Consider the following 21,495-nt stretch of genomic DNA (forward strand, 5'->3'; position numbering starts at 1 on the left):
AAGATTTTGCGCAGGAGACGGATATAAGACTTACCTTTAAAATCTCAATTTGGCAGTTTGCTGAGCATGATTTTACGTAGACAAGAAGAAGAATGAAAAGCCCTTTTGGTAGAGAGTGGGAATTGTCCAGCTGGGAGGCAGAAGCAGCAGTGGGAATGGAAATAAAGATACAGCAGACGCGCCGAATCTGGACTTTCTCAGATGAAGCCAGAAGAACAAGAATTTCTGGTGGTTTCAGGTTTAAGTCTGAGCTGCTAAGAAATCAGTGGCTCCATTAGAAAAAAATAAGAAAGGAAGAAGGATTTTGATAAGGAAGTGATGGTCTGACTTTATATCCACCGTGTTGGTGTGGTGAAAGGATGTCTGAATGTAGGCATATCACAAGTTTTTCAGCATAGAAATGAACCAGAAGTGGGGACGCAAGCCTGTAATCCAGCACTTGGGAGGCTGAAGCACGAGGGTGGCACTGAGCAAAGTCAACTTGGGTTATTCAGTGAATTCAATGCCAACCTACACTCCACAGCTAGCCCTTGTCTCTCTAATAAATAAATAAATGAAAATGATAAATATAACAAATACAAGGATACTGGGAGAAACAGTTTACGTATGTTTAAAAACTGGGTAAGTGTTAAATTTTTAAAACTTTTTTTTTTAAATTTAGTAGTATCTGTCTGCAGTACAAGCAGTTCACAGTCATCTTGGTGAATTGGTGCATTTACATACTAGAACTTGTTTCTTTTATTTGAATCACTTTCAATTCCCTCCCTCACTCACGCCCTCTCTTCCTCTATCTCCCTTATCCTATTTTCATTCTTGTTGATTTTGTTAATCTTAGCTCATGTTATCACAGATACAGTTTACATTCTTTGAGATTAGGAGATTCTTACACATGGCAAATCTTTATTCTATTTATTTCTCCTCCTCTTCACCCTAGCCTTTGTTCCCTTGGACCATTTCCCTCTTGAAAAAGACATTCCTCTGTCCTCTTCTATCCTGCCTTTATTGTTCTTTCTGTTTGTGCTTTACCTCATTCACATAGGGTACTTCAGCTTGTGAGTCTGATTTACTTCATACAACATTATATTTTCCAGGTCTAGCCATTTCTCCACAAATGTATCATGTTTGTCATTTTTTAAAGCCAAGTTATATTCTACTGCATGCAAATATCATATTTTCTTTATCTAATTGTCTTCTGATGGCTGTTCAGTCTGTTTTCAAGATATACCTATTATGAATTATGCTGCTACAAACATTAGTGTGCACGTAACACTGTAGTATAACAAGCTCTTTGGGGAAGACATGCAAGAGAGAGATTATTGGGTGACATGAAATTTCTAATTTCACTTCATTGATAAACCTCCATACTTATTTCCATAATTATGCATTAGTTTGCAATTCCACCAACAATGAAAGTGTTCCTTTTTTACACAGCCACAATTTCTGAATGGCTGCCATTCTTTCCAAAGTTAAGATGGAATCTCAGCATAATTTCAATGTGCATTTCTTTGATAGCCAGAGATGTTGAACATTTTTTCCATATATTTGTTGACCATTCTTATTGCTTGCCCTGTGAAATATCTACCATTTGTGTAAATCAATAATGAACCCAATGAGAATGAAACTGTGAAAACAATGTCACTCATAGTAGATTCAAGAAAAATGAAACACTTAGGATTCAACCTAACCAAGAAAGTGAAAGACCGCCACAAAGAAAAGTACAGTACTCTGAAAAAGAAGATCAAAGGGAACATCACAAAATGGAAAGATATTTCTTGCTCCTGGAATAGGCAGAACTCACATTGTCAAAAAAGCCATGCTTCCAAAATTGTTACATAGATTCAATGCAATCTCAAACAAAATACAGAAAGCATAATTTATAGAGCTAGAGAAAAAAATTCTAGAATTCATATGAAACCGGATGAGACCCAAGGCACCAAAAGGAATTTTGGGAAGGAGGAAGCTTCACAATACTTGAGTTCAAGCTATAACACAAAGCAATATTGACAGAAACGGCGTAGCACGGGGCAAAAACAGAAATGTAACTGATGAAACAGAATAGCGGATAGAGAAATATCTCCAGAGGCATTCAGCTATTTGAACTTTGACAAAGGAGCCAAAGGCATATTTTGGAGGAAAAGCAGACTATTCAACAAGTGGTTCTGGGAAAACTTATCTGCTTACAAAAGATAGAAACTGGGCTCTTATCTCTCACCAAGTACTAAATATAAATCAAAGGGGATGAAAGGTCTAAACATTAAATGGAAACATTAAACCTACTGCAAGATAAACTAGGCAAAACACTTGAACAAAGGTGTAGGATTTCCTAAACAAAACCTGATCTGCAATAAATGAACAAGAAAAATGAACAGAAACATGTTATCTTGGACTTAATCATTAATGTATACTTATGAGAACAACAACAAAAAGAAAACTTTATGGAGAATACCCTCAGTTAGGAAGGAAACATATATTTGTCCTATATTTTGATAAATACTTTTGTGAAACTCATCTCTGAATGCTAGAGGAAAGTGATATTTATCAATGAAGAGACATTCTGCTGTTAAATTTGGTGGGATTTCAATGGAGAGTACAGAGAATCTTTAGCCAAAATACTAAATTTAGCAGATATAAATTTAGTGGAACTGTTTTAAAGTGAGGATATCCCATAATTTTTACTGAGAAAGATAAATCAAATTATGGCCTTTGATTTGAATCAAACTTGAACTATCGTAAAATTAGTAAAATCTAAGCTATAAATTAATCTCTGTTTTTGAAAACTGAGTAAACTATTTGATGAAGCAGTAGTTGTAGGATAGTGGGATATTTACAGTGACAGCAGAATATGTTATTAAGCAATCATATCTTTTTATCTAGAGCTAGTCATGTGAGATTTAGTTTCACAAAAATATAAGGGCATTTGACACTTAGAACGAACATTCCAAGGCAAATGGCAGAGGTTCATCCACTGATTTAATCAACACTCTTTGCCAATTAAGTGCTTGTTATATTCTACGTATTCTCACTGCCATTAAGCAGTCACTTTCAAATTTTTGATGGAGGAAAATCTCTGCTTGAATTTTTGAAACCTGGCCTATAACATAAATACTGTTCTTCGGACCTACAAATTTGACAGAAAGGACTGACTGGTGTCTGTAACTCTACATTAAGGTTCTGGTCTGGATGTTTCTGATACAGGTTACTGATAGAAAGCGTTGACTGAGAACCAAAAAGCAAACAGAGTTCAGCCTCTGTCTCGGGTACCCAGGATGGAGAGCAAGTATGCAATGTAGTAAGCACTGCAGAATATTATTCTATGGAAATAGGAATGTCATTTGTGCAATCACTACAGGTGATACAGTTTATGTAGGTGGAAGGGTAAAAGAAGGGTATTCTAATCAGTGTTATCAGAGAAGTGACACATGTGTTGGCCTTTCATGTGAATAAGTATCTTGATATTTAAGGTGAAAGTTATTTCAGATGGAAGAAGAAATGTAGCCAAAAAGATGAAGTATGAATCAATATAACAGAGTCTAGCCTATCGCAGGTTTTCAACTTAGTTTGTGGTAAAAGATGAGAAATGTCAACATAAAATGTTTGGATTCATTTTGTTTATTTGGGAAGGAATCAAATATTGGAGGCAATAAAATGAGGTTATCCAACTGTATTTTAAACAAAAAATTAAAATTTTGTAAAAGTGTTGAAGTAAAATAAGAAGAATCCATTTATTTGGAAAATATTGACAAGTCGCTGTTCAAGTTTCAATAGGTACCAGTCTAAGACTATGATAAACATCTATGTCTACAAAAGATAATATAAATAATTTTCTGGAGGAGCTTCAATTAGAGAAATTCTTTTAAAACTTCTTTAAAAATTTGTTTGGAAAAGTTAGCTTTTCTCCTTAAAACCTCACACAGAACCATGAAAGTTATCAGGCATTTAATGGAACATCTTCGTTCCTAGTGGGGGTAAGGAAAAACAGAGGAAAGACTTTGCTCATCGCTTTCTCTCCTCAGCTCACCTGACATGCAAACTCCTGAAAGCCTTAGAGATTTACAGCAGCTTGGGAAACACTGAATTAGAATATCTTGTGGCCATTTTATGATTTTATTCTTTACAGTAGTATTTACAGTATAAATTAAAATGACCACAGTAGCATTGTTTCAAGAATGGAAAATTTAGAAGACTATAGAAAATTGTTTTAGCCAACTGTCTTTGTTTTTACTTATATCAGTGTATAGTGTTATACTTGATATATATGTAGATAGATATATAAACATACAGATATAGGTATCACATACTTATAACATGTCATATTTATATGCACATATGAGATGAAAGGCATAAGATTGATATCAAAGGCAGGTATTGTTAACATTTCCATGGAATTCAGACCAACTCTTTTTTACATTTATAAATAGGCTAAATTGTGAATAAAATATTCTGTGTATTCCCATGTCTTTATTATATTTATTAAATATGGATTCCACTAGCTCAAATCTTAGAAACAAATCACTATGATTTTCTTTTAAGCCTCAGTCTTTTCTGACTTTCTGTGTAACAATTTACAATAATAGCCTAATAATTCTCAACGCCTTTGGTATTTATTGTCAGGACATTAATTCTGATGGGCTCATTTAGTATTAATGTGTATGTCATAAGTACTTCAGTAGGAATAGGATTTCTACTGGAATTCAGCATTAATTAGTCAGGTCATTACTTCAAAGTGTTGCTCTTTCCTTTTAGAACAGCTGCACTTCCACGTACTCCTTCCTGCACAGAGCATCAAGGCTCTTTCTATAGAAGGGGCACTTCTAAGCACTTGAGTCCATTGAGAGAAAGTTGTAGAAGTGAGAAGGATACAATAGACAAGGTGTGGTAATTACCAGACAACTGATTAATAGAAAGCTGATGTTTTAATTGGGCTTCTGTGGTCTCCACAATAGCTTGAATTGAATAAGGGGCTTGATTGCACTTTAAGTTTCTCTGGAGCATAAAAAAGCAATAGCATTAAATAAAAGGCTTAAATAAGTCCTTCAATTTTTCAGGGAAAGTGTAAAAAAAAAAAAAACCCTATTCATTAAAAACCATACCAGTTGGTTCCTTAATTAGGGGCTATCTTGGACTAGAAATACTTGTATATTCATAACTGAAGGTATTTTTTAACGTTTAAAATGTATTTTTTAAATTCACATTGCTTGTCTGAAGAAATATAAATTTTGTATGCTATTTGATTGCCCATTATTCTGACTTGGTTTCAGTATCCGTGCACAGTTATTTTTATGTGTATCAATTGTGTCAAGGTCAGCTTATTACGCTTTGAAATAATCAGGAAGTTTAAGTGTCTTAATTATATTACTGTGATCTCTACAACATCATGTATCTTTATAAAAATGATTGACTTGATAAAACAAAATTACTTTAGGTTCATATTAATATGTGGGTGAATTCATTCTTTCCCCCAAAGACCTCTTTGTGACTAATTTTCTAAGCATTATGGCATTGCAGAAAGTGTCCTTTGTATCCTGAATTTTATTCAAAACTGGGCCCACTATTTCCTTGCTTCCTAAAAATAACACTTTGTTTCCTAGCCATAGGGATTATAGCTTTAGTTCCAAAGTAACTCCAGACATTTTCTTTATAAAGTCATCTGTATCATGTCTACTTTCAAACTTTCCATAACCTGTCAATGACCACAATGAAAGAAACTCATCTGTGCTAGTATGTGATAGTTATTCCTTTCATACAAAATGAAGTCTAAACAAACTGTAAACCAATTAAAGACAGAGTTTGTAAACATCCTAACAAATTTCCCAATAAGCACATTAGAATATTAGTTGTTGATATTTTTCAACACAGAGTAAACATTTTGATTTTGTAGTGCTTTAGACACATAGATTGGATGATACAGTGGAAAGAATTCTTAGAGTAAGTGCCAGAGTTATTGCATTCCAATTCTGGATCTACCACTAATTGCTTTAGTTTTCAATTTCATTATTAACCATTACTGAACTTCATGTTTCTTCCTGATTCCTTAAAAACCAGCACTCACAACTCCAAAGAAAAAAAGTTTATTTGGATGATCATTTCTGCATGACTGCAGCAGAGAAACAATTATTCAGTTTGTGTTTGTTAACAGTCAAAGCAGGGGACAGCACTACACAGGAAGAGGCCAATAACTAAATGTAGTACGGTATTCCATGTCTCTATAATCCTGGATGCTTGCACTCATTTCAGGCAGTTCCTAGGAACCTCCCAAACCAGTTGAGTTGAAAATTAATCATCACTTTGTTTTCTTCTAACTGGACATTCAATGACATACTTTATTCCCAAATAAATAAAAGATTATAATGATGCCCAACGTGGTGCAACTACCCTGTGTACTACTGAAAATACAATTTTCCCTTTCCTAATTCTCAACAGTTCCAGCATTGCTCAATATTCCAAATTGAAATCTTTGATACTCAAGGCAAATTCTTTGCTACAGAACTCTGTAAAACTCTAAAACAATGTATTTGATATACTGTCACAGAGTAATCATTCCTATTCCAAAAGAAAAGGATAAGCGAAAAGAAAGAAATTAGATCAAAGCAAGAGTGAAACTCAATAGGGCCAACATTAAATCCTACAGCTGCAGCTGGGGCAGATGGTGATGAGATGTGTGCTTCAGAGCACTGGGTGACCCTAGCTATGGACAGGCCAGTTGTGGTCCATGTGGCCTCTCACCTGGGCTGGCTTCACTCCTGCCTGCAGCTTCCTCCTGGAGTCTCCACAGCACCATCAGCTTCATTCCCGTGGCTTCCTGCAGGGTGATCACAGTGACACATTGCCTGGCCTGCCAGGACATCTTTTAAGTCAAACTGAGAAGACTCCATGATCTCACATTTTCATTATTTAAAATATCTGAATTGGTCAGTCAGATTTCTGAACAAGGAAGAGTTATACCAACAATTACGGGCTTTGAATTTTTCTTTTATTTGTGGTAATTTCTGATTTTGGTCTAACCGTGTGTGTGTGTGTGTGTGTGTGTGTGTGTGTGTGTGTGTGTGTGTGTGCGTGCGCTGTGGTGCAGCAAGAGTGACCATGGAGGGGAGTACGGTAAAATGAAAACATCAGAGCAGTTTTTAAGAGTTCAACATGGTTGGAGAAAGGAAAGTACCTTGAACACATGACTAATTTTCCCTGTAGAACCCTGCTGAAATCTGAGACTGTAGGAATCTGCTGAAACAGACTCAGGATGAAATGTACAAAAGTCAAAAAACTGTCTTGCAGTCTCATGCTATTTAAGAATTAAGTACCCACAATGGAGATACAGCCTTTTAAACAAAGCAGGTAACTAATTACAACCCTAGAGGGAGTCGTGAATTATAAGTGGGATTTGCAACCGCTTTTTACTAGGACACCTACAGCATCTGGTGCAGCTATGCATAAAGGTCCAGGCTGCGCCCTGACAGAATGTCTCCCAGGACACAGAGAAACCGACAGTGGCTGGAGTGATTCAAGTCACATTGCTTGTCTCTCTACCAATAGTTTTGCAGAAGGAAGATGAAGAAAAGAGCCTGAAGCCTGTGAAAGACGGAAGATACATACCTGCAGTTACATAGGGCTCAAAAGACTTATAATTATTAATCTCTTACAGGCCTGCCATGCTTTATTTTAAGCAAGTGAGAGGTAGACTCTGTTTTATTCAATCAGCAGCAAAATCTAAACCATCTCAAACACTGAATAGTGGGGCAAATTGTATGCCTTGCATAAAAGAATAAAGAAGAAAGTGACACATTGTAACAGATGTTTTGAGCTGATTAGATTCAGGTGAGATTTTTGGTCTTGAGGTAGACATGTTGAATCCCCTGCCTGACTGCAACCCCATAAGATCATAAACAAAAGTAACTCTAAACCTATCTCTAATAATGTTGGGAATTTTTAGTGATATTTTTACTACTCTTTCAAACAATACTTTCAATTATAGAACCCTGTGTAGAGAGGGTGCAGTGCAGTGTGACCGAATCTCCAGCATCTGACATGTACAGTGCAGTCTGTCCAACTGCAACCTACCCTGGTGTACCACAGGAGACATGTGCTTGTGCAAACTTGAGTGTCAAACAGAAGGTTACTGTTTCACCTATAATGTATATGGGTGTCTTAGTTACTTTTAACTTGTCACTGGGACAAAATATCTGACGCCTGAAGTTGGGAAAGGAAAGGTTTATGTTTTAGTTTTTGGAGGTTTTAGTCTATACTTAGTTGGTTTTAAGGCAGGGTGGCATGGTGAGGCCCACAGTTTACAGCAGCTGTAAGTAACAAGAGGGAAACTGGCAAGAGAAAGACACATTTTCTTTCTGCCATTACATTGTATGTTGGCTCCACCCCTATGTGGGTGTGGCACTGACACCATCAATCTAAGCTCTAGACAATGAACAATCACAAATGCATAATGCAAATGCATTAGGCCTGGGGCCACTGACATAAACCATGACATTCTACTCCTGGCCCCCAGGACTCATGTACATCTTTTAGGCAAGACATTTAGTCCATCTCCAAGAGTTACCAAAGTCCTAATAGTTTCAGCATTGCTGAAAAGTTTAAGACTCAAGTCTCCTCTAAGATCCATGACAAACTTTTAACTGTAACCCCCTGTACAAATGAAACAAAGTTAAACATTTCTGAAATGCAAAGGTACAAGATAAACATTACCATTCTAAAGGTTACAAACAGGGGAATATAAAGCATTGGAAACAAAGCAAGTCCAACATCCAGCTGGGCAACCATTAAGTCCTAGAATTGCATGCTCAGCATTTGAAGTAATCTGGCTGCAAGCTCCAAAAGGCCAGGGTGATTCCACTCCCATGACATTTCTAGAGATTTTAGCTCTTGTAGCTTTTCTCTTAAACCCTCTCTGTTTGCTTTTTGCAGTTTTTCTTGGAAGATTCATGTTTTTGGCTTTTGTAAACTTCTGGCATCTCGACTGCACCTTTGGCTTCACCTTTACATCTTTACAAATTGCCCTCTCAGGGGCACACTGGTTGGCCTCCCAGGCCCTTTGCAATCAAGGTGGAAGCCTTTTTTACCCTCAGAATTTGTGCATTTTACTTGCACCTAAAATCAGCACCATGTGGATGCTGCCAAGGTTTGCTGCAGTCTGGAGCAGTAGCCAGGCTTTTTTTTTTTTTTTTTTTCTTTCCTCTTGGCTGTAGGGATGGATTGCCTCGAACACTGGGCTCTGAGAACCTGATTGTGAAGAAAGGCTTTTTAACGCTGCTGCCATTTTGGAACCTCATGTGACCTCTGTTGCCATTTTGGAGCATGGTGCTCTGCAGCTTTCCCCTCTGAGCAAATTTTTTTCACTTTTGCAATTTTGAGCCTGCAGAAGGTGGAGACCCGCTATTTTCTGGAATGCCCTGTGGCCATCTTTTTTATCTCTCTGTTTTTTCTCAGCAATCAAAGTCTCAGTTTTATCTGTATAATCCACAGCTTTACTGGAGTTTTCCTTCTGGCCAAACTCACAGCATTGGGCTCTTTGCTCTTGATTTGCAGCATAAAGCTGGCTAAAAGCCCCCAACAATTGCCAAGCCATAGCCTCAATATTCGATTGCCTTAAAATTTTCTTTTCCAGATTTATCAGGGCATTGCCCTTAATCTCAGGCTCAGGCTTAGTCTCTGGGCATGAGCAAAATGCAGACAAACTTTCTGCCAAGCCATAACACACATCATGGGGAGTCCAACAACCAGTGCAGTTCTTCTTCCAAGCAGAAACCTCCCAAGCTTGGTCTTTACCACGAGGCTTTTTATCAGCCTTTTGGTCTCCTAAACTCTGACCAGAATCTCCTCTATAAAACAGCTTAAACTGCTCCAGCTCTATGCATCCAGGTGACATGTCCAAACCATTGTAAACTCTTCCCACAAACCATTTCTAAAGCCTCTTGAAAAATGTGGTTAGGTGTAGTCACAGCAAACCTCCCCACTCCTGGTAACAAATTTTGTCTTAGTTACTTTTAACTTGTCACTGAAACAAAATATGTGATGCCCAAAGTTGGGAAAGGAAAGGTTTATTTTTTATAGTTTTTGAAGGTTTTAGTCTACACTTTGTGGGCTCTAAGGCAGGTTGGCATGGCAGGGCCACAGTTTATGGTGGCTGCAAATGTCAAGGGAAAAACCGCCAAGAAAGAGACATACTTTCTTTCTGCTATTACACTGTATGTTGGCTCCACCCCTATTTAGGTGTGGCACTGGCACTATCAATCTAAGCTCTAGACAATAAACCAATCACAAATGGATAATGCAAATACATGAGTCTTGCAGGCCATCGACATAAACCATGACAGTGGCCTTCTGAAGACAGGAGTCTATTGTTATTAAACAGATATTTAGTCTTTCTCATTTAATTACTAAACTTGGGCCTGCACTATCTCATCAAATGACATAATAAGTTAAAATAGCATGTTTTATCAACTCTGGTAAGGAAGTATAAACATATACCAAATATCTTTTTGAGATACTTCTGCAGTTATGTAAATGACAATCCAAAGGTTAGAAATGTTACAATAAAAAATGTTAGAAAGTAAAGAATGTTTGCTACTTATATACATTAGCTACATTACACAGTTAATATGCATCTAGGATACTTTCTTTTTAAAGAACTCAATGCAGCACAGGCAAGCCCAAAGATAAGACAACTATGTCTTAGAGACTGTACTATCCTGAGTCACTGAGAATATTAGAATTAGGTAAATATGCTTGATATATAAAAGATAGACTTGATTATTTAAGCCCCAATGATGGACTATGGCAAATGAATTTTAAGCTGCCTACTTTAGCCCCCAAAGTCTTTTAATATTTCATGATATTAGACAGCAGGTATTGTGCAGGCATGATTAAATTAAGAATTTTAAAATGGGTAAAAAGCAACACTGAAAAGCATCTTTGTGGTGGTGAATATTTCTTAATTGGGAGATGAAATTTCCCACTTTAACTGAAAATATATAACATTCAATTAAATTAAAAATAAAAACCTCTATTCATTCAAAATAATTGAAATTATATATATATATATATATATATATATATATATATATATATATGTTTCATATATATGAAACTCTAAAACTAATCCTAACATATATATCATCAGTTATAAAAATTTAGCCAATGCAATTTTCAAAATGTTCAAAATATTTGAAAAGGCATCAAAGGTGGTATACAAAAGGTCAATACAGGGGCTGGGGATTTAGCTCAGCAGCATAAGTGCCTGCCTTGCAAGCAGGCAGTCTTGAGTTCGATCCCTGGTACTGATAAAAACGAAAAAGACAAAAAAAAAAAAAAAAAAAAAGGTCAATACATATATTAAAAGTTATTTTACATTAGTATTCTTCAGGGAAAGGCAAAATGAAGTCAGAATGTGATATTACAGTTCTTAAATAATGGTTAAAATGTAAAAGATGGATAATATCAAATATAGGTAAGGATTTGGAAATTCATGTAGTGCTTCTGGGGTGTGAAATATTGCAATCACTTTCAAAAACAATTTGGCAGTATCTAAAAACATACATATATCTTTACCCTATGACTCAACAATCCCACCTTATGGCCTAAGCCCCTGAAAGTTGCATTCATATGTTCTTCAAGTGTGTGTCCTGGAATTTTCATTCTCAGGAATTCTTTATTTTTCCTTAAACTTGAAAATTGCATGTCTAGGCAAGACTTTCTCCTGGCCTAGTTATTCAGAAAACTGGAGAAAGCTAGCAACTGAAAATTATGGATATGAGAAACATACTTCAGTTGTCAAAAGTCATTGATAATTGGAGATTTTGGAGGCTGGGGATTTAGCTCAGTGGCATAAGTGCCTGCCTTGCAACCAGGCAGTCGTGAGTTCAATCCCCGGTACCGATAAAAAGAAAACGATGAAAAAAAAAAAAAAAAAAAAAAAAAAAAAGAGATAATTGGAGATTTTACCATAGCCCAATCTGACTGATATTAGTAATGGCAGTAGAGGAAATATTGCTATTTTTGAAATCATATTACATTTTAAAGCACTTGATTTCCTATATTGTTTAAAAGCAACACAGCAAAGTTGTAACTGCATTTTTCAGAAATTCAGAAAGCATCTAGTAAAGGAAAGTATAATGTTTGATATATGCATTGCTTTGATTGAATTTAGGTTACAATTTCTAGTTTGTTGTAAAAAGTGAAAAGTCAAAAACAGGTATAATGACATATGCTTCTCAATGACATATGCGTCCCAACACTCTGGGACACGGAGGCGAGCAGGTAGTAAGTTTGAACGCACCCTGGGAATTTACTGACTTAGTGAGACCCTCTTTCTCTCTATTTAAAAAAAAAAAACAAAAAAAACAAAACAAAAAAAAAAAAAACAAGAGGAGGGTTCTGGGGTTGTAGCTCAGTATGAAGGTCCCAGATTCAACTCCTTTCCCTGAAAAATAAAAAAAAAAAAAAAAAAGAACTCAAAAGAATCTCATATATTTTTAGAATGCATATCTACCAAGTTCATCAATTTATAACTGTCTTTTCCTTTTCTAAAGTTTTATATCTGCATTTTCAAATGTTACTAAAATTGAAATGATAGAATTTTAATGAGTACATTTGATAATCAACACTATTTAGTGACAATTCCTTTTATCAAGTGCCTTCAATAATTGAAGTATAAGAAAAATGAGGTCCTCACTAATTACATAGTATAAACATTTTTAATTTTTGGTAAATTGACTTACTATATTTTAAATATAATGTAGAACTTCCAAGATATCTTCCAGTACCTCTAGAGAGAAGAAACAAGCTGTTGTCATATTACTCACTAATCTCCTAAAATGAAAAAAGGTTAAAATCCCAAAATAACAATTTTTAAAAGAGAATAAAACCCATCAAACTAAAATGGTGCAAGTGGCACAGACCTTCACAACAAGGTAGTAGGAAGTCAACAATAGGTACTATAATGCCTTTCATTATCTTCAAAATAGCTGCCTAGACCATCATGCATAATAAAATCAAACAAAACAGAATTGAGTAAAACTATTCAAAACAAACAATGGAAGAGATGTAGGACTTCAAAAAAAGATAATAGGAAATCAACAATGGCTACCGTATTATATACACCTATGTTTGAAATGCCATCAAATACAGTAAAATCAAACAAAACAAAATAAAACAGAATGAAACCAAGCAAAACAAAACAATGAAAATGATACAGGACTTTACAATGAGATAATAGGGAATTAACAGTGGCTATCACCTTCAGAAGGAAATTCCCCATAGCTGCTATATTGCATATTGTTATCCTCTAAAGAGATGCTCAGTCTATGGACTTTAGGCCTCAAAGTCAATCTAACAAAACTGGCATTAAGTTCTTCTTTACCTGTGTCTCTATCATTTCAAGCCAGGTTTATCCGAACCATGAATCAGCTGTTGTTGCACAGTGATGGAAAGGGAACTCCGCAGTTCTTGTCTCCCACTAGGAGAGCCAGCTGGCTCATAGGAAAGGGATTGCCTTCAAAATAACAATTTTTCAAGGGAGATAATTACTCATTTGAACATGGCATGAAAAAATTGGAAACCAACAACAAGAGTATGAACATAAAACTCAACTATTTAAAAATTCTTAAACAATTTCAAGTAATTATTGACTTAAAAGAAAATCAGTTACAAATATAGAGCACTTAGACAGCAATAATTAGAAATAAAATCTTACTTTCAGATGATTTTGATATTTATTGTCTAAAGAGGCTGTCATGAATTATTATTGTGAAATTTGCCATAACATGCATTTCATATTCTGTGCAATTTCACCTGGAAATACATTTTTTTCTTTCTGTGGACTTCTGACAGTTTTTTCACATTTGGAACTGTTTAAGAAGCCAACATGTTAATGGGATTAGTTTATTAGGCTGTATAACATTATATTTTGTATGAGATCTGACTAGATTGCCATTCATGGTCTCCTTAGAGTTTGGTAACCTGATAGAGCCTTAGGGAACTCAGTTTGGGTGAGAAATGGACGGTGCCTGTTTAACAAAACACAGACTATGAAATTTACATATCAGATGACACATGTTTGTGTTTATCACCCAATATAATAAAATGAATATTCTCTCATATTATCTGAAGTAATACTTAATGCCTCCTTATTTAATTGGTAAGGCTAAGCCATTTCACTGTCCATATTAAAGGAGAAAGAGAAAAATAGAAAAGAGAACAGTGCAGAATTATGATTTATAGTCCTTTATACATAGAGAACTTTACTGTGCTACTCCGTGAAAATGTCTTTTCTCAGCCCCTCTCATATCTGGGTTACTGAGAGAGTGGACGGCCTAACTGAAAACTGATGTTGGTCCACACTTGGAATTTTTTCAGTCAAGAGCCATGGAGACTCGTTTATCATGCTCCGGGGTCTCCACCAACTAAGAAGTATGTATGAGGAGAATACTTTGGGGTTCTTTCAAACAAACTGTTTCATAAAGACAAATAAAATTATCATCATTGTATGCTTGATGCTGTCTTTGAGATTGCTTATATTGCTGTAGGAACTAAAGTTTAGAAACTAAAATCGCACAGTTCACAAATAAAATATGGACAGTTAAACCATACAGATAGCAGTGTCAAAGGTCAGTGTAATTGAACTTATAAAAGTTTAGAAGAATCCTGGAGCTGTTGCCCACATTCTCATGGGACAAATGACGGTGCTGAAGGAGATTAATAACCATTGTCTACTTCAGTAATGAAGGCCATGCAAAACAACGACCCGAAAGCAATTTCTGATCTCCACAGAGAAGCATATGCTAAATGTTCAGGTAGTACCTATCTGGCCATCTGTCTCTGCAAAATAGCTTCTATAGGAGCCTTGGCTGGCTCTAGAAAGCCCACTGGTAAGCTGCTGCATGTTTAACAAAGACTGTTTGTAGGCCTGTTGGCCTGAAATCCATTTATCACAACAACTCCCTGAAGAATTGTCTTTTCCTATATTTGGTATAATTTTTTTAATTACAGGAAATAACAGACAGCAATGTAACAAACACCTGGATATCTATCGTCCAGAATTAACAAATGCTCGTGTTGTATGGTGTTTCTTAACAATAAATGATACATTAAAACATCAGCCAGAAGTAAAAGCTTTTAAAAATAACCTTTTTCTCTTCCCCATCAAAAATTCTACTACATTTATAACTCGAAGATGAACTCACTGCGTATCCCTTATCCGTGTTGTTATTTTAGTATATCTCTGTCACCCAGGAATAACGCATAACAATTCTTCATGAGGTTCTTAAGGGTTTGGGAAATGCTTTTACAGTAGGTTATCTAGAAAAGATAAGTGTGCAAGTCTTTTTCCAAATCCAGTGAATCTTTGTGTCACACATGGAAGACTCACAAGGATTTTAAACATATCAATACAACTTGTTCAGTTTGGAGTGAAAAGAACAGAGTAAATTTGAAATAAGAAAAGCTATTAAAATTCACTAAATTACAGGAACAAGAAATACAATGATTGTAACTATTTAATCTAAAGACTCACTAACTTTCTTGAAAAGTAAGGAAAATTCTAAGGGAATAGATACATATTGTATGAGATTATTCTATAAATCCTGGAACTTATTAATGGAATTTTTGTGGGTGAATTTAAAATGTGTAATATTGTTGATTCCAACTTAAATTTAGATGAACCTTTTATTCTATTCCTGTCCTATCATTGCATTTTGGCAACATGTAATATTTTTTGTAGTTTTTCACAGGTTCATAAATACACAGATTTTATAGCAGTGTATATATTTGCTCTTTTAATTTTCAGATTTTTTTGCCTCTGGCACTTTATCTTTCTGTAAGAACTCTTCCATACCTTAATTATATAATAACAGTTTAGAATATTGAAGTTATAAAATTTCATGGAGATTTTTTGCACTTTTATTTGATGATATAGTGGGCTCAGATTTGGGAAACCTTCAGATAATGTAATTGCTGGCATAAGTAGAATTTTGAATATAAGACATTAGACCAGGGCAGACATATGAGGTCTCCCAAAAATGTCTGTCTCAGTGCATGGGAACCAGTGAATGTTGCTATGTTGAGTACTTTTCCATTTGAATTAATGTGAAGGCTTGTGATACAGTTATTTTCTCATAGATCATTCAGGTAGGCACATGCTAATCATTTAACTCTTTAATTTTGAAGAATATTTTCTGGTTGTACTAAATAGTAGGCAATGATAGAAAGCTGCTAGAAAGAATATAGGATAGCAATGTGAGAAGACCTAGATGCTTTTGCTAGTTTTGAAATTTGTAGATAATGTGCTAAAACCCGGGAAAGACCTCCAGACCCTAAAGACAGCCCCCAGGCTCACAGGCATCAAAGATAGACACCTCAGTCCTATAAACACATCAAACGGAGTATTTTGGTCTGAATGAGCAAGAAAATGATTGTCTCTTATAGCCAACACAAGGCAAAATACTCTCAAACTATTAAAATCATGTTAATCTTAGTCTGAGGAGATCTACGTCAGATTTCAGTTCCGAAAGCTCTAATGCATTTATCTTGTCTAAATATTTGGTGGTAATTTTTTATGGCAAAACAAAACCAACACATTATGGCTAACTCAGCAATATGTTTTGTAATCTAAATTTACACCCACAGATAAATTTATTTCCTTTGTTGTATGATACTTAAATAAAAATTTAGTACACTTTATCCATGTTTTTTTCTGATGGATATTTATTTTGTTTCCAATTTCCTTTTCTGATCAGGAATGTAGTATTAAAAATCATTCTATATGTCTGATTACATTAAGTACATGTACAGGAGAAAATCTCTTAGACATATATAAGAAAGAAAAATATTAAATTATGCGCATTTTATACTTTGTGAGGTATTTTCAATGCATTCTAAAATGGGTATAACAATTTTAACACATATTTACTATTGCCATATTTGAGGCCCACCACTATTTTTATGCTTAATTTAACAAAATTTCTGTTTTTTTTCCCTGATTGTGCTTTTTGAGTAACACAAAGACATTAAATGCACTTTAAATCTCATCCCATCAAATTTTCCTGTAATTTAATTCTGTTTCACTTTAGTGTTTAGCATTGTTATTCGTCATTATTATGAAATTTTCTGTTGCTTATTTTAAAATATCAGTATTTTTATACTTTCTTTATTATACTTCTGTGCGAAGCTGCTTTTGTTTGATTTGGTTGTTCTCTTCCTCCAGCACTTGCTCTAGTTCTCCAAGAGATGTCTGAAAATGTCGTTGCGGAGGTAGACATACCTTTCACCTCAGTATTTTAAATTGATCAAGACTCTCCTGACTTAATTTTCTAAAGGGACATCTACAAGAATTCTAATTATTGCTTTTCTTTAAAGAAATGTTCTGAGTGTTTGGTAGATTTTTAAAAGTTTTGATGTTTTGTAAATCCACTGTTAACTGTTAAGGAGTGACTGACATTTTTACTTCTGATCAGGACTTAATTTCTTTAGTCTGACAAGTCATATTTAAAAAAAAGAAACTCTGAAAAGGAAACAGTCCTTTGTCATCATCATTTCAAACTATTTATTTACCATTTGCTCCTCTTTGTCACTCTGAAATGACTACTAACATGTGTGGTTTGCCTGTTATAGACAATGTTCAAGTTAACATTTGTATTTTGCATCAATGTATTTCTTTGTCATTCTAATTTTCAATTTTTTTTCTGTTTATTTTTTTGGTTTTTTTCTATGCACTTAATCATTTATTCTTATGTGTTGTGGATGAAAGTAAACTGTTCTGAGGGAGCTTGTTCTTCTTAGTGTAATTTTAATGGATTTCTCCTGCATAAAACAGTAAAAAGGAAGAGAGGACTGATCTCTTAACATAGTACGTTACTTGTTCATCTCTTTCAAAATTTTTACTTAAGGGCAGCTGATAGTGGCATTGCATTATCTTAAATGTCTAGTGTTCATCTAAGCATATTTGCCATATGGCTGCCCACCTGAACTGTGGGATTATTCAAATGTGATGGAGCCATTTGATTCTGAATACATTCACCTAGCTTCATATGAAACAACTTATAGAATAAAAATGAATAATGGCTTCAAAAACGTGAAAACACTATGAAATTTATGGTGAATAACAGTGTGATGTCTAACTGGCAAATGTTAGATATACAGATCTGATTGCATTAAAGTATCAGTTAATCTCTTAAAGGACAGTATTTCTTAAAAGCCAATTGAATAATAGTGATATATGTGCATAATAAGTCTTTTCATGTTTTATTATTTTAAATAAAAATAAAAACAATGGAATAAAACCTAATGATAAAATTTATAGTGAAGAAAATGAGTGGAAAATGTAACAATTTAAATTTAAATTATTATTGCATTCTTTTGTACTAGCCTATTGAGTTAAAAATACTGGAAAATAACATTTGCCTGAATTTGCCTCTCTTGCAGTGTTCAAAGCCTGCCACTCTTTCTCCATTCTTGAACTACCACCAGTACCACCAAAGTCTACAGAAGTGAAGAGAATAAGCAGAATCAAAGTAAATCCTCTTTTAGAGTAAGCAAATCTCACTTCCAGCTAATACTGTTAAATTTATTCTGTACTCTAACATACTCAACAGCACTACAAAAGAGAAATGTACTTCTTGATAGCTCATAGCAACAACTAGAGTCATTTACCTACCATTTGCTAAGGGTTTAATATGTGATGGACACCCAAATGCATTAGTATGTCCAAGAACAAGAGTGATGTTAATGGTCTCAAGCCCTGAGTTTCCAGGACACATGTATAAAAAATTGTGAAGTAGGGCCAGGGATTTAGCTCAGTGGCTTAAGTGCCTGCCTGGTAGGCACAAGGTCGTGAGTTCCCTCTCTGGTACCAAAACCAAACAAACAAACAAAAAACAATTGTGAAGAACTTTCCAAGTGTTTCTTAAAGAACAAACCATAGATTAAATGTAAAAAAATAATCCATCCAAAATCACAGTTTTAGATTTTTTTGTATCGAGGATTGTACTCATGACCTTGCACTTGCCAGGGAGGCATTGTACCAATGAGCTACACCTCCAGCCCTAGAGTTTCAGTTCTTAAATAATGTGTCACATTATGTATTCTCTTTAAAAGTCTGTTTGTTTTGAAGATAATTGTGTCTTGCATTCTGTAAAGCTTTCTCCGCTGTGTTTCATTTTTTATTGAAAGTAAACCAAGCAATAGGTAGCATTTTTAAAAATCTAAACTAGAAATTACATGAAACTTTAAAGATGTGAACATACTTACGGATTACACAAAGTACCAAAAGGTGATTTAAAGTAGAGTTTATCAGGATCTTGCAGTTTTAACCACTGTTCTTTTCCTCATTCTCCAAAATAATGCTACCTTGAATTTTCTGTGACTTGCTGAACTTTAAATAACTTTTGTACCTTATCATTTGCATTGTATTTCAGATTCTTTTTCTAAGACAATCTGATAGCAAAGTCTTGGTACTATATTTAGAATCAATCTTTTCTTACTTTCACTTACTCTTAATCCTTGAAAAAAGTTTTGTCCTTGATAAATTTTCCAAAGAATAAACTATTTACCTCATAATTTAATTTAAATGATTTCCCAGTGCATTGAATAACCACATCCAGGGTTAAGCTTAGTAGGATTAGTCTTGAAGCACTGAAGAATGGTAATAAAAATCTGATTTGAGCATAATACTTGGTCAAAAAAAAGAAAGGAAAGAAAAAGTTAATCATATGCATTAAAACCTGTTAATTTTGTAACAAATAATCCTGAAGTATTTTATATAGTAGATTTCCTTTTAAAGCAAGAAAATATTTTTCATTAATATCATACCATTTTGTATAACAAAAATATAATTTTATTTGCACTTTTTTATTCCAGTTGGTTTTATTTTTTCTAAGAAATTGAAACAACCTAATTCATTTTTATGATTTAATAATCATAGCAAAGTAGCAAATTAGGAACTGCTGTGGATTTTAAATAATTTTGTTATTGATCCCAGTTTTCATACCTTTATACTATGTATATTACCCAAAACATGCAAAAGAAGTTTACTAAATTAAAGTATTCCCAGTAATACTAGATCTAATGTATTGTTTCTCAAATGTAATTAAAAACAAATAATAGTTCAAGATTTTTCCCCCGCTACTTGAAAATATAGCAATAAAAAATCCCTGGAGGAAGTTATAAATGTTTCCAACAAACAAAATGAAGAGAAACATTAGTCAGTTTCAAGCCTCATTTACTCAATGGTGGGTGGTAGCAATGTCATAAATCATGGACTACCTTTATGTCTTATGATCTTGTGTGCCATGAGCCTTTCAATAATCCTGTTTTTATTTTACCAATAGAAAAATATTTGAAAAATAAGTTCTTATAAGAATCCCCAAATATGAAATAAGAACCATATATTCAAGTTATGAAGAAGTCTAATATACAGTCCAAGACAGTTGAAGACAATTTATGTTATGGACTAAGGATATTTGATAAATCTATCTTTATAAAGAAAAATTTGTATGAGTAATACATATTTAAATTATAAAATACAATCTGCATTGTTCTAGAAGATAATTTCTGTATTTCCAAACTGCAATATACCTTCATTTTGACTAAACAATGTACCACTAATGCTTAGCTAATTAACTACATATGCTTCACATCATAAGGATTTGTTCTACTACTTAGGATGGAAAAAAGACATTTTAATGGAAGTACAAGATAATGAACAATGGTTTATACTTCAAACCTACACCATGTAATGAGAGAATACATTCTGAATCGTATAACCCTATATAAATGCCAGCCTTAAAATTGTAAATCATATGCAATTTATTTAAAGCTTATATTCATTCCCCATTTCAAAATGTCACTTCCTTTTATTAATGGAAAACAATGTTTAAAAGCCAAAGGCATTGCTGAAAGAAAATGGTATGTCTGGAAAAATCGTAAATAACCCTCAGCACTTTGCATGTTAAATCTACTGAAAATGCATAATAATTATATACAAGTACTGTTCAGTGCACATTACACATTTGAACAGTGCTATTGATACTTTTGAAATTGAAACAGCTCTGTGAAAATTATTGTGTGTCTCAGTTTTTAGTCTAAGTTAAAATAATGCTGCTCCAAAATGGAGCTATTGAAAATATATCACACACTCAATTATTTTCATAAACATAATCTGTAATACATTTAAACACTTTGTACATAATTTTAGTATCTATATACCCTCTATATGTTTTCTTCTGCTTCTATGTAGTTTTTGATTATCTTTTTTTCCTGACTTTTAATAGTTAAGTCTAACTATTCCTCATTGGTTTTGTAGTCCAAAATGTAAGAATGTAGTCCAAGAATGAAGTCTCCAATTGTAGAAAAGGTTGAAAATGTGGCTATTTTGAAAATTTTACAGAAGCATTATCCTTCATAGCAAAAGCCTTGAATGTTTTGGCAATGCCTACAACAGGAAGGTTCAAACATTGGTACTGCTGAATTTAAAAAACAAATGACTGTGCTTTTGCAGGC

Source organism: Cavia porcellus, unplaced genomic scaffold (genome assembly GCF_034190915.1).
Source record: "Cavia porcellus strain 051 isolate PalLab524CR breed Dunkin Hartley unplaced genomic scaffold, mCavPor4.1 scaffold_1, whole genome shotgun sequence".
Lineage (NCBI taxonomy): Eukaryota > Metazoa > Chordata > Mammalia > Rodentia > Caviidae > Cavia > Cavia porcellus.